Source organism: Sinocyclocheilus rhinocerous, unplaced genomic scaffold (genome assembly GCF_001515625.1).
Source record: "Sinocyclocheilus rhinocerous isolate Xijiao unplaced genomic scaffold, SAMN03320098_v1.1 scaffold611, whole genome shotgun sequence".
Lineage (NCBI taxonomy): Eukaryota > Metazoa > Chordata > Actinopteri > Cypriniformes > Cyprinidae > Sinocyclocheilus > Sinocyclocheilus rhinocerous.
In genome coordinates, this window is record NW_015623515.1 from 443,895 (window position 1) to 458,032 (window position 14,138).

At 36.8% G+C, this 14,138-nt stretch overlaps 1 pseudogene; it reads left to right on the forward strand.

The window, feature by feature from the left end:
• The window catches only part of LOC107708353 (leucine-rich repeat and calponin homology domain-containing protein 4-like), a 41,714-nt pseudogene extending 28,142 nt beyond the window's left edge, over window positions 1-13,572 (forward strand).
• The last annotated feature ends 566 nt before the right edge of the window (window positions 13,573-14,138 follow it).

Below are 14,138 nucleotides of genomic sequence, written 5' to 3' on the forward strand. Positions count from 1 at the left end.
TCGTTGCTCCGGCCGGGACACGGCATCAACAGTATGTGAGGGGCGTAACATTTCCGTCTCACGCTTGAGGTATTCGGCCAATCACAACGCACTGGATAGGTGGTCAATCAGAGCACACCTCGCTTTTCAGACCGATGAGCTTTGTAAAAATCGACGCGTTTCAAAAAGGTGGGGCATAGAGGAGAAACAATAATGTACAGTATGTGGAAAATAATGTGTTTTTTTTAACCTTAAACCGCATAAACACATTTCATTACACCAAATACACAAAATAATGTTCTTTTTAGCAACATCATATGACCCCTTTAATGGTTAATGTGCAGAACTACACTCATGGTTACTTTGATAAGACACATTTATGAATTTGAAGACTTTGCTGGCTAAAAGTCATTGCAAATATGTGACCCTGGAGCACAAAACCAGTCTTAAGTTGCATGAGTATATTTAGCAATAGCCAAAAATACAGTGTATGGGTCAAAATTATCGATTTTTCTTTTATGCCAAAAATCATTAGGATATTAAGTAAAGATCATGTTCCATGAAGATATTTTGTAAATTTCCTACCATAAATATATTAGAACTTAATTTTTTATTAGTAATATGCATTGCTAAGAACTTCATTTGGACAACTTTAAAGGCAATTTTCTCAATATTTAGATTTTTTGCACCCTCAGATTACAGATTTTCGATTTTCAAATAGTTGTATCTCGGCCAAATGTTGTCCTATCCTAACAAACCATACATCAATGGAAAGCTTATTTATTCAGCTCTGATGTATACATTTTTAAAAAACTGACCCTTACGACTTTTTTTGTGGTCCATGGTCACATATGACTCGGAAGAGTAATGGTTTAATTTGTGACTTGTCACTTGATTTGTGACATTCAGACATTAATGAATAGTTTTTAGGACCAGTGTATATTGTAGATTGACTCTTCTCTCATCTCAGAGCTGTCAGAATTGCCGCTTGTCCGTCTGGATGTGTCGTGTAACCGCATATCGCACGTGCCTGTGTGCTACCGTCATCTCCGGCACCTCCAAAGCATCATTCTTGACAACAACCCCCTCCAAATGCCCCCCGCCCAAATCTGCTCCAAAGGAAAGTTCCACATCTTTAAATATCTGAACATGGAGGCCTGCAAAAGGACTCAGGACCAGTTTGAGAAAGCTCTGCGGCCCACCGCCTTCAACAGCTGGTGAGGGATCGTCAAGGACGAGAGGTCTTAGAGTGTTGAAAAGTTTGAATGGCCTCTATCAGTGAAAACTCTACTCATGCTTCTCTTTATGCGTGTGGTCTGTGTAGTCTGGATCAGGACCTGTTCCCCGGGCAGTATGGTGGCCTGGATTCTGGCTTTAACAGTGTGGACAGTGGTAGCAAAAGATGGTCAGGAAATGAGGTATAAAGAGCTGTGAATTTAAGCATCAATTCCCTGGTTGCTAAAGGCTTATTGAGTGTCATTTTAAACAGCTGTGTGTCTGTGTTGTTTTATTTTAGTCTGCTGATGATTTCTCGGAACGGTCGCTGCGATTGACGGACATTTCCCGCGAACGCACAAATTTTCAGGAGGAAGAGGAGAGAAATATATTGCTAGATACACCCAAAGGTAATGTTAATGAACTCTCTAGATCAGTGGTTCTGAACCAGGGGGACAAACATCCAAGGGGGCTTCAGGATGACTTACAGAATTTAAAACAAGACAAAACAGGAAATAAAATAAGCTAAAACAACTAAAAACATTTCTTATTTTAATTCACCCACTTAACAGTGCTTATGTCTTCAACGAATCAGGATTCCTACAGTGTTGGAAAACCTGGATATATGAAGAATTGTTTGATTTGTAGATCTAGAAAAGAAAAGAAAACAAGAAAAAACTAAAGACAAGAAAATACTTTTTCTTTCTTTTGTTTTCTGAATATATATTTTGTGGTAAACAAAACAAAATAAAATACTCCAATTGGAATTGTTCTACATTTTCTGAATGTACATTTTTGAGGTAAAAAAAAAAATAAATAAAATAAAAAACAAAACAAAAAAAATAAATAAATAATTGGGATTTTTCACTGTTTTCTGAATATACATTTTTGTGGTTATGTCAAGCTATAAATTATTTTATCATGTAGAAATTGTGAAAATCATGGGGACTTCAAATGTTGTTGTGGACTGTGGGGGCCTTGGAGCCAAAAAGGCTGCTCTAAATCTAGATGGCTACTCTTGGTTGTCAGTGATAAAACATTTCTAAAACTCTTTGTCCTTTCTGTAGTGAATGGAGACCTGGAGCAAGTGGATTTTATAGGCAACAGTGTACCGGAGGAAGAAGAGGAGAGGTGTCACCCTCCACTTACAGAGCCCCCACAGGTGAGGAGGATTTACTGCAGTGACACAAGCAGTACACTGAACATTAAAGGTGCACTCAGGGCTTTTGTTTTTGGCCCTTTTCCAAATGGTACCCTGTATTGTGCTGGTGGATGCTCCAGTGGCCTTGAAAGTTGAAGATCTATACTGACAGCTATTGGCAACAAAAAAATATGGTTAGCAATGTCATTAGCCATGTTTACATGCAGCTGTTAGTAATCTGACTTCCCTCAATCAGAACAAAGACCACCTCAAGCATGGTAATACCAGTAGGTGTGAAGAACTGGCTGGTAGATGAGACTACTTGATGACTTAAAATGATTGTTGAGAGGATGAAAAGTAAGAAGCATGGACTTATTCAAATCAGTTTATGAGGAAATGAAAGTCATTCAGACAGGTTCCTGTTGCTGCGGTAATGTTGACACTAAAGGTAGCCATTTACATACACAGAGCTAAAGAGATATTTTTTATCTTTTTTATTTTTTAGATATTTTTACATTTTAGTGTAGGTTACATATTGAGTACATTAAGGTACCAACTGCAGTCAGGTTGTATTTGAATTGATGAAAATGTGTAGCTTTTGTAGAAATACCACATTTTTGTGATGGCATGTTTGTCATCTGTGATTCATTGCACAACTGAAAGTGTGTGATATTAGGGGGTTAATGCTGACGAAGTGAGAAATATTCAGCTGGTCATGTGATCTGAAGATGGCTGTCAATAGCACTTTAGCACTTTTCATTTCTTTAGGGTTAAAACTGTTAAGTTAACTAACACTCCACTTCTACATTTTCAATATGTTTTTCAGACATATAAACTACCATTTAAGTGTTCTATAAGATTGTTAGTCTCTTTTGCTCACAAATGCTGCATTTATTTGATCAAAACAGGAAAACAATAAAACAGCAATGTTGTGAAATATTCTTACCAATTAAGATAACTATTTTATTTGTTGTTTTCTATGTTTTCTATTGAATATATTTTAAAATGTCAATGATTCCTGTAATGTCAAAGCAGAATTTTCAGCAGCCATTACTGCAGTCTTCAGTGTCACTTGATCTTTCAGAAATCCCTCTAATATGCTGATTTGGAGCTCAAGAAACATTTAATATTGTTATAAATGCTGTAAACAGTTGTGCTTCTTAATATTATTTTGGAAACCATGATATATACAGTGCCTTCCGAAAGTATTCAGACCCCTTCATTTATTTCACGTTTTGTTATGTTGCTGCCTTATGTTAAACTGCTTTAAATTACTTTTTTCCCACATCATTCTACACTCCATACACCATAATGGCAAAGCAAAAAACAGGTTTTTAACATCTTTGCAAATTTATTACAAATAAATAACTTAAATGAATCCATTGCATATCTGGGACAGTTGAAATTTAGCTCAGGAGCATTCATATTGCTTGTAGATGTTACTACACTTCGAGTGAAGTTAACCTGTGGCAAATTCAATTGAATGGGTATGATTTTAGAAAGACACACACGTCTTAATAAAAGGTCTAACATCTGAAAATGCATATCACAGCAAAAACCAAGCCCTGAGGTCAAAAGAACTGCCTGTAGAGCTCAGAGACAGGATTGCGTCAAGCCACACATCTGGGGAGGAGTTCACCAGCCAGAGCCTGGGCTTGAACCCAATCAAATATTTCTGGAGAAACCTGAAAATGTGCATCTGCCCCCATCCAACCTGACAGAGCTTGAGAGGTGGAGAGGTGATGAGAAGAAAGGCAGATAATTGCCAAATGCTCATGAGCAAAGCTTGTCGCATCATACCCAAAAATACTTGAGGCTGTAAAGGTGCTTCAGCTAAGTACTGAGTTAAGGGTTTGAATACTTATGCAATGTACTTATTTCAGATTTTTTTATTTTTTTTATAAATTTACAAAGTTGTGACAGTTCTGTTTTTGCTTTGTCAATATGGTGTATGGAGTGTAGATTGATGTGGAAAAAAAAGTAATTTAAAGCAGTTTTAACATAAGGTTGCTACAACAAAACGTGAAAAAAATGAAGTGGTTTTGGATTCTTCATTTACTTATTTCTTTTAGCATTCGTTCATTACTAAAAAATAAAAAGGCTTACTCACCCCAAACTTTGATTGTTTGTGTAGAAGTCATAAGGTAAAAATTATGTTGATGTAATGTCAAATTAAAATGATATCCCCTCTCTCCATGACCGGAAAAGAGTGAAAGTACCAGCAGCACACCCTCCCAGAGCCCTGAATCTACAGGCAGCAGGTAAGGGCTTATGCACATGTTCACATCTGTTTGCAAATACACACATTGCTTACAAAACCTGCTATTATTATTAAAATGGAGAATGTCTCTGAAGGGTCCTCACATACAAAAGAGCCCCCCAGAACTCTCAGAAATAGAAAATTATATGCATTTTAACCCACATAAGATGCCAATTCAGCAGTATACTAGCTTATCTGACCAGCCTATTAGGTGACTGATTGTGGAACTTTTAGACCTACAGACACTAGATACTCAAACTGACCTGTGCTTGTGTGTGGTATCAGGTAAACTTACACAGCGGCTTGTGTTAGGTACGTTTATTTTACAAACATTGCAAATAGTTTCTGCTTGATCTGGATCCAATATTTCAACAATCTGTCAGACAGATGGCATAATTCTATTTGAGTGAAATTTTGGCCCAAATATTTTTCATCGGAGATCCGCACTCAGTGTTGGCCATGAAGAAACATCAGTCATGTAGACATACTGCATTCAAATTAGACGATGCAGGATAAACTAAGAGTACATAGCAAAGAGGACATAACAAAAAAGTGTCCGAATTTGAATGCATTTGAATACAGCTGGGAAGGATCCATTCTCGTGCTACAGTACGTAATGTGTGGATGGGCATGATAAATGGAGGAGAGGAAGACGTTGTACTGTCTCATGGCAGCAGGGCATACTCGAATTTCCCGCGAAAACCTACCCGTACCGCTCAAATTAGAAAACATTATTATAAGCTAACCGTTGTGAATCGGGCTAAAGTAAGGCGATAGTTTTGAACACTGGCTGGTTATGTACTTGCTCAAATATTGATTTTGGATCATTTTTAACCAAAAAAAGTTACGGACTGCAGCTTTAAATATATGTACTGCATGTTTCAGCTCAGCAATGAAGCGTGTTCATGCAAGCAGCTCATGGTTCAGTTTTTTCAGTGTCTTGGAGTGGCTCGGTTCACAGTAAATGCTGCTTTACACAGAAACTCCATCTGTGCTGTGAGCTTGAGTCACTTATAACGTGGGAACATTATATGAGGCAGCAGCAACACCCTTTAAATATATTACTTGTTTTATTTAATGCTTTTTATTTTATTTTTTTTAGAAAATAATCAACAACAACAACAACAAATTTATTATTTTAAAGTCATACTGAAGGGGTCAAAAAGAGTGAAACTGTGTGCCAAATCATTCAACTCTAAAAGGACACTAAAAATATTCGGAGTTAAAAGTCATTTCAGATAAAAAAAATAAAAAATAAAAATAAATATATATATATAAACATTTCTATGCAAATGCACTCCCCTACAAAACCATTCGTTATTCTAGAATGTTTAGTTATTTCCAAACAGAGCTATTCAAGTATTCTATTAAAAAGTAAAAAAAAAATTGCTATATGTATTGCAGAAAAAACGAAAATATTGCAATGTCAGTTTTTCCCAATTTTGTGCAGCCATATGTTCTTAGCGCAGCTTGCTAAAGGCTGGAATATAGTACTACACAAATTTTTGCCATATTTTTTTCCCTGATTTGCCATCTGGAGGAGTTGATTCTAGTTGCTGAAAGTTGCCACGTAGTGTATGAAGGCAAAGATTCAGACTTTGATTTTTTATTTTTTTTAGCTTCAGTTTATGATTCCATCCAGTTGGAAAAAAATCAAACATGTTTGATATTTTTAGCCGATTCTAGAAAACATAACACTTGAAAGTCTGGTAATGTAGTATGTGATTCTCAGTCATTTGGTGTATGATGCCAAGGTTTTTCTGTATCCATTCACAAAGTCAGCAAGTGTATGATGCCTTGTGTGAGAGTGTGTGTGTGTGTGTGTGTGAGTGTGTGTGTGTGTGTGTGCGTGTGTGTGTGTTTTGAACTCCTAACTGTAAGTGATACCTCAAATCATGTGGCTTGTTGTGGAGAGGTGTGTTATTATGTTTTTAAGCAATCAGACATAAGGTGGGCGATTTAAAACGGACAAAAAATCCCCTTGACTAAATTGACTTATATTTAGGGACCAGAAAATGATAGATACTCTTTTGACTTGAGTCAGTAAATAATCACCCAGAACACCCTAGAAACTGCACAGCAATGACTAAAAACCACACAAAACACTTCAGCAACAGCCCACAACACCCTTGCATAGTGGTGGTGACTTAATAAAGTGCCGCAATTTCTTCAGAAAAGGTTATATTAAGTTACCTTTTTTGGTGAACATTCTTGAGAAAAAGATTCAAGACAAAAATAAATAAAGACGTAAATCTCTCTCACTGTCTTTCAGGATATTTGTGATTGGAGATGGTTCAGACTCCGGCTCACCATCCAGTCCCACTTTAGAAGAGAGAAGGAGACCTGGAAACCTGCTCATCTGGCAGGAGAGAGAGAGAGCCCAACAGCAGAGAGACAGAGCTAGCATGTGAGTGGCTGATGGGATTGAATGAATGTGAAATTTGACACAATGGATGATATGGCATCAAAAAGAAAAAAATAATAATAATCTGTTAGGCCTTAAAAGCGATAGAACTAACAAGCCTGTTTGCTAATGCATAGCAAGCAATAAAGAATCTTCAAAAGCACATGATGGGTATAAAGTGCATAAACTGGCCTCTTTTATTTCCTTTCTGGTGTTGTATCATCAAAGGCCTTGTGGTTGTAAAGGAAACCACTGTTACCTGCTGTTGCGTGCCTTTACTTCATTAGTATCTTAAAGCACATTTAGAGTCTTGAATCATTGAAAGCATAGCCAGAAGGAGAACATCAGAGGGGCTCTCCCAGAATGCCTGTACTTGTAAGAACAAAGTCTTGTCTGCTTTTCTTCTGTATTAGGAGGCTATTGACTAATAAGCGTTTGATGTCTTACAGTTTGCAGAAGATGACTGTAAAAACAGGAAGTAACTTGGCGACGACGACAAAGCACGGAGGAACAGGAAGTGTTTTAGGGTAAGAGTAGAGCGAATGGCCTGCATATGCGTTTGTGTTCTGCGGTTGCATGCGGGCTTGTGTTAACATTTTGTTGTGGCAATTTGAGTCTCATTAACAAAGAAAACACAAATCTGAATCCGAGACGCTCAAGGGACCAGGTTACTGGCTGTGGCAGCATAATGAACAGTCAAATCAAACAGACAATACTGTACCTTATTTAAAATTAACTTACTTTCGTAAAACAGGCATGGTGTGGTTGTAGTATTACAATTTTGCTTTGTAGCTGTCTAGCAGTTTAACATGCTTTTGTAGTTTTTTTTACAGTCAGTTGATTGTTGATCTCTGTGTCCCACTAGTGGTGATTCTGATAGCAACTCTCCACCCAACGGCCTGAAGCAGAGATGTGCAGTGAGTGCTTCACATTTACTCTCTACCTCCACCTCATTCTGTTAGACATGCTGAAGTGTTTTAATTATACACGAGAGTTTAATACTTCTTTCTCTCTCTTCCTGTCAGAGTGTAGATCAGGTTTCTCCATCCTCTCAATCGGGATCTTTACAACGCTCCATCAGTCGCACAGGTACACTCCATACCAAGATGCTTCAGTCGCTTTTAGCTTACATCACGTTATTAATAGACAGTACAAATGAAAAATAGCACTTAAGATCTTTCTTATTTTTTTCTTTTTCTTCATCACTCACGCAGAAGTCACTTTCAAATTAGGCTGCTTTCTGTTGGTCAGTGCTGCAAATCCACATGACCAACTTTTCCCTGTTGTGGATCTGCTTGGGAAAATGTTTTGCATTCATGCAAAAATGTAGTTTAATTTATAGGCAGTCCTAGTTCCTGTAAATTAAGTCACTAAAATAATTATTTTAATTAATTGAATTTAAGTTTTACGAGCTGAAAGTTCTTCAGGGATCCCACTTTTTTTAACCAATTAAAAAATGTAGATAAAAGTCATTTACATGACACTTTTCAGTCATGCATTTAGCTTATTTGAATGCTTTTTGTCTTGTTTCAAAAAAAGAGAGATGCCCCCTTGGAAGTTTGCTGAGGCACCCTAGTTTGAAGAAACTGTGGCAAAGAACATGCTCTGTGAAAGACTGTCCTCAACAGTCCCTCAAATGAATTCTATATATATTTTTTTTTTTAAATAAACCCTCCGAAAGCACTGTGACCACCAGAGGGCAGTGCGGTTTCATAAGTGCTTTGACACTTTTTGACAGGGATTTTATTGTTGTCCTTGGGTGTTTGTTGTTGTTGTTGAGAGCAATTTAATATAGTTTGTATATAAGTCAAGTCTAGTCTTTTCACCTTTATTTATATACAGTAGTACTTTATACAGTACATATTGTTTCAAAGCAGCTTTACAGTAATAAACAGGAAAATAACAAAATCAGTCGTGCAAACTTCATCAAATATAAAACAAATCCAAATTCTGCTTTAAAGCAACTCTAACAAGATAATAGTGTAATTATTCTGCTCAAGTCTGTTCAGTAACTGTGTAAAGTTGATCAATTATGAAACAAGTTAAATTCAGCTAAAAGCATCTCTGCTGAAGACAATGATAATATAACTGAATATTAAGGGTCTTTGTAATCCTTAACTAAGCAAGTGGAGAGGAACCCAAACTCCATCAGTTAACAGAAATGGAGAAAAAAATCCTTGTGAGAAACCAAGCTTAGCTGGGGGACCAATTCTTCTCTGTCCTAAATAAAATATAATATAGACACAATGTATTGATTACATTTTATTAACGTCAACTGTATTGGTACATACCCAGCCTTAATGAATGTAACTTCAGTATTTAATGAATCATGAATCATGTTTGTATCATGTTCCAGATGCGTCCTCTGCGAAGCCCTGTTCTCCTACAGGTTCTGCTCCCAAACCCAACAGCTTCTTATTCCGCGCATCCTCACGCTGCAACGTCAAGATGGGTACACACACACACACACACACAGAGAGACGCACACATAGAGAAGTAAATCTTGGAATATAGGAGCTATTTTCTTGATTTGGTCAATAATATATGTTGTCTCTTTCTCTCAGGATCAGGAAACAGTTTGGCGGAGTCTGGCCGCAGTGAATCCCGCTCCACACTCAGATCCCCTCGAGAGGAGAGAACAGACATCCTGCAGCTGCGCAAAGTAAAGAGGCGTTCTGTATTATTCATCTCACCATCTCTAGCTTTTCTGACACACCTATTTTCAAAAGTTTGGGGTCATTAAGATTTTTTTTTAAAAGAAATTAATACTTTTATTTATCAAGGTGCGTAGATTAGATAAAAAAGTGATAGAAAGTTTTTATAACAATGTAATGTATTTATTATTTTAAGTGAATGCCATTATTTTTTTCTGTTCATTAAATAGTCCTGAAAAAAATAGTATCACGGTTTCCGATATTAAACAGCACAACTGTTTTCAACATGGATAAGAAGAAATGCGTCTTGATGACAAATCAGCATATTAGAGTATATATCACAATCTTACTGTTTTTAATCAAATAAATGCAGCCTTGGTGAGCAAAGAGACTTCTTGCAATAACATTAAAACAAATTTCACAAATCGATCCCAAACTTTTGAACAGTAGTGTAATAAAGTACTAAAAAAATAAGTATTTTTACCAATAGCTACATTTTCAGCTCACTAGGAGTGTCCCAAAAAAAATTCTATTTATATATATATATATATTGTAGTCCAGTATTGTTTAAGGCTTGGACAGGAGTTTTAAAATGCATGATTTGCCTGATTTTCTCCAACAACATTCAGCTGTTCTATAAGTGATGTGTTCTGATTTGATCTCCGGTGTTTTGAAAAAGTTATGTGTATCTTCCAAGAAAATTCCCTCCAGAGATCTGATTGTTAGTTTTAAAAGTGTTTTTTTATTTTTTATTTTTTTTCATCCCAGTAGTCTCACTTTTTCCTTGTCTCTCTGCTAGACTCTGGAGTCACGTCTGAAGATCTCTCTGCCTGAGGATCTGGGAGAGGCGTTGTCCAATGGCACAGTTCTCTGCCAGTTGGCCAATCACGTGCGACCTCGTTCTGTGTCAATCATCCACATCCCCTCACCGGCAGTGGTGAGCTAATACTTAGATCTTATTTTCATTATGGCCAAAACATAATCTAGTATCTCAGAAAACAAGCACTATGCCTGGATCTTTATGTGTAATCCTTATTTATCCATATTTGAAGAAGGCTGATCCTGGATCAGCTGGATTACTAGCAGGCTGTTCTTGAATTGCTTTCTAATGAATGTATGTGCAATATTTCTATCTGTTCAGCCAAAGCTGAGTGCTGCCAAGTGCCGCCTCAATGTCGAAAACTTCATTGCTGCATGTCGTAGACTGGGAGTCCCTGAGGTAAACATAAATTTCATCTTTTATTGTTTGCTTCTTTTATTATCCTCCATATTTTGGTCTTCCTGAGATGTGTTGTCTGAGCTGTTTGTAAATAAGAAAAACCTACTTTGCCCACTGACATGTGACTGCAACAGTGTTAAAGCTCTTTCATGTTGTCTTTCAATTGCTTCAAGCTCAATTTGCTCCTTTTTGTGCGCTCTCTTGTTTTATTTTTATCTTATTTATTTCTCTTAAAGGGATAGTCATCTCAAGTAGTTAATGTTGTTCCAAAATAATTTGACTTTCTTCCGTGGAACCCCAAAAGAGATGTGTATCAGAATGTCTGAGCTGCTCTCTTCCATATAATGAAATTATATGGTGACTGGACCCATCAAACTACAAAAAGCACTGTAAAGCATCATATGAGTAGTCCATATGACTCCTGCACTTTATTCCAAGTCATCTGGAATAGATTCATTATACAATAAATTAGTTTTTCAATGAAAGTCTTGCCTTGGTGATTTTAACAGCTGTAATCACCTTTCATTTTCATTGTATGGAAAAGCACAGCTTGGACATTGTCAGGGTTGCATGATATATATCGAAATGAACTCGATATTGCGGAATGCCTGTGATTTAATAAAATAAACAGATGTGCTGCAGATTTCAGAGTGAAGTGCGTGCAGCTCGTGACATGATTGTTCTGCATCTTACTTCGCAATAAATGAATCAAGCCACTTTGAGATGTTGAAATACTGTATCGTGAACTGCACGCATGTACAGTAAATGAACAAAGTACTGCGCTTTGGTCTGAAACCTGCAGTGCATATATTTTTTGCAGTCAAACTGGAAATAACATGAAGATGAATAAATGAAGATGTAAATTAGAGCCCGACCGATATATCGTTTTGCCGATATGAGCCTGTCGCCGATATATCAGTATCGATATGATTTTTTTTTTTACAGAACATATAACGCAGATAATATGCTTGAAATGGTTTAATTACTTAGTTTGTCCAGCAGAGCGCGCTCCATTGTTTGCTACTGGCGACCTGGATAAAACGCTTTAAAGTGGAAAACCATTGAAACTTTGTACGGCCATATCTCCGTAATGGCGTCTATAATATACACAAAGAATATCGGCCGATATATCGATATCAGCCTTTTTTTACTCCCTAATATCGGTATCGGTATCGGCCCCAAAAAAACCATATCGGTAGGGCTCTAATGTAAATATTAGTATAGTAATTGTATACTATAGTTGTACTTTTAAATTATTTAAAACAAATATGTTCCTTATTTTGTTTAATATGTATATTTAATAACAATAATAATCACAGTAAAATATTCTTATTTTATTTATTCTTATTTTATTTTCATATTTTATTTTCAGTGGGAATGTGGCATTCAAAACACACACACACACACACACACAGAGAGCACTGAAGTGTGAATTTTTTAAGGTTTTCCCAAAACTTTTAGCAATAAAAGGATGGTTTGCACAAAAAAGTATTCAAAATGCTGATGCACTCATCAACAAAATTTCCCAAATCATTCTAGACTGATTAATCTATTCCAAATGTTTCCAAATATTGCTATTTATTTAAGTAATCTAGTGATAATTTCCTTAATTTTTTTTTTTTTACAATGTATATTGCAGAAAAAAAAAGAAAGTAAGTTATACATGTTCCAAAAAGAGGTTAGTAAATGATAACAGAATTTTCTTATTTTGGGTAAACTATCCCTTTAAGTGATCCGGCTTTAATTTTGTCTTTGTTCAACAGTGTGTCCAAACTTCTTTGTTTGTCTCCTCTGCATTGTTCTTCCTGTCCTTTTGCCTGTCTCTCTCTTTCTCAGATGGAGTTGTGTTTAGCGTCTGATATCCTGTGCAGTAAGCTACCTGCAGTGCACCGTTGTGTGACGGCGCTCCTGGCAATAGCAGGAGGAGAGGAGGAGGTGAACGAGGACAACGGCGGCACCTCTCCCTCTGTCTCTTCTTCCTCCCCTTTTTCCACCGGCTTCCTGCTCTTCTACTCTCTCCTCATGGCTTTGCTCTATCTGTTCTACTGCCACCTTATAGCATAGTGTGAGCGAGTATCAATGTGGAAATGTAATGGATTTTAAAGTCCATCTCTGTACTGTGTACACTGTCACACACACCGTTGACGCCGTCTGACATATATATATATAAATATATCGGAGCAAATTCCTTACCCATAATGCCTTTGAGCTTACACGTTAAAGCTCACTACAGATATCTTAAAAGGTTAGTTGTAGAACTTCAGAACTAGTGAAATATTGAAATATATTGCAAATTATCAGACGTCTTGACACCAAAATGCTCATAAACAGCTCATTAATGGCCACATACTGCTTTTTTATAGAGGATGTGGAATTTATCTGTACATAGACATGGTTTCCACTCATGAAGGGCTTTTCCACCTGATTGCCTTAGCATCGCTGTTGATCCCAGGATAGTTTATACACCTTCTAGTGGTCTTTGCAAGGGATCTTGTTATCCTAAGAGTTTTGAAGCACTGGCACAAATTCCCCATCCCTTTTTTTTTTTTTTATCTCTTGAAGTGCTTTAAAATGGTTTGTATTTGGTCCTCATTGAAGTGCCTCAGAAGCTTGTAGGTTCCTTCTGTTCACGCAGCAGTGCACATGAGTTTGTAGCATCTGGTAAACAGTCTGTTTAACAGTGGCTAACAGTGTGGTGATGGTACTTCTCAGTTTTTATCTCTTGAAGTGCTTTAAAATGGCTTGTATTTGGTCCTCATTGAAGTGCCTCAGAAGCTTGTAGGTTCCTTCTGTTCACGCAGCAGTGCACATGAGTTTGTAGCATCTGGTAAACAGTCTGTTTAACAGTGGCTAACAGTGTGGTGATGGTACTTCTCAGCTGAATTTGGTTTAATTCACACGTTGTGGAAATCTGTTAGGGTCAGGGCTGAGTGGGCTGTTTCACTTTCCTTTTCTTATTTTGTTGACTGTGACCATCAGAGGGCAGGGCTGTTACTTAAACACTTTTTGACGGTACTAATATGATTCAAAGCTGTGTTAACTTGTTACTTTTTTTTTGTTTTGAATGTTCGTTTTGGTTTTCTTGAGAGCATCTTTAATATAATTCTTATATGCAAGCAGTTGAAGATTAAGTTATTGTTTCAGTTTATTTATGTTCTGCTGAAGCTGCATTTGGTGGAAACCCAGTCTCACTGAGCACATTACGGAAACAAATTAATTGAGTAATATAATTTAAATTAAGCTGGAAAAAATTTGTGGACATTCAT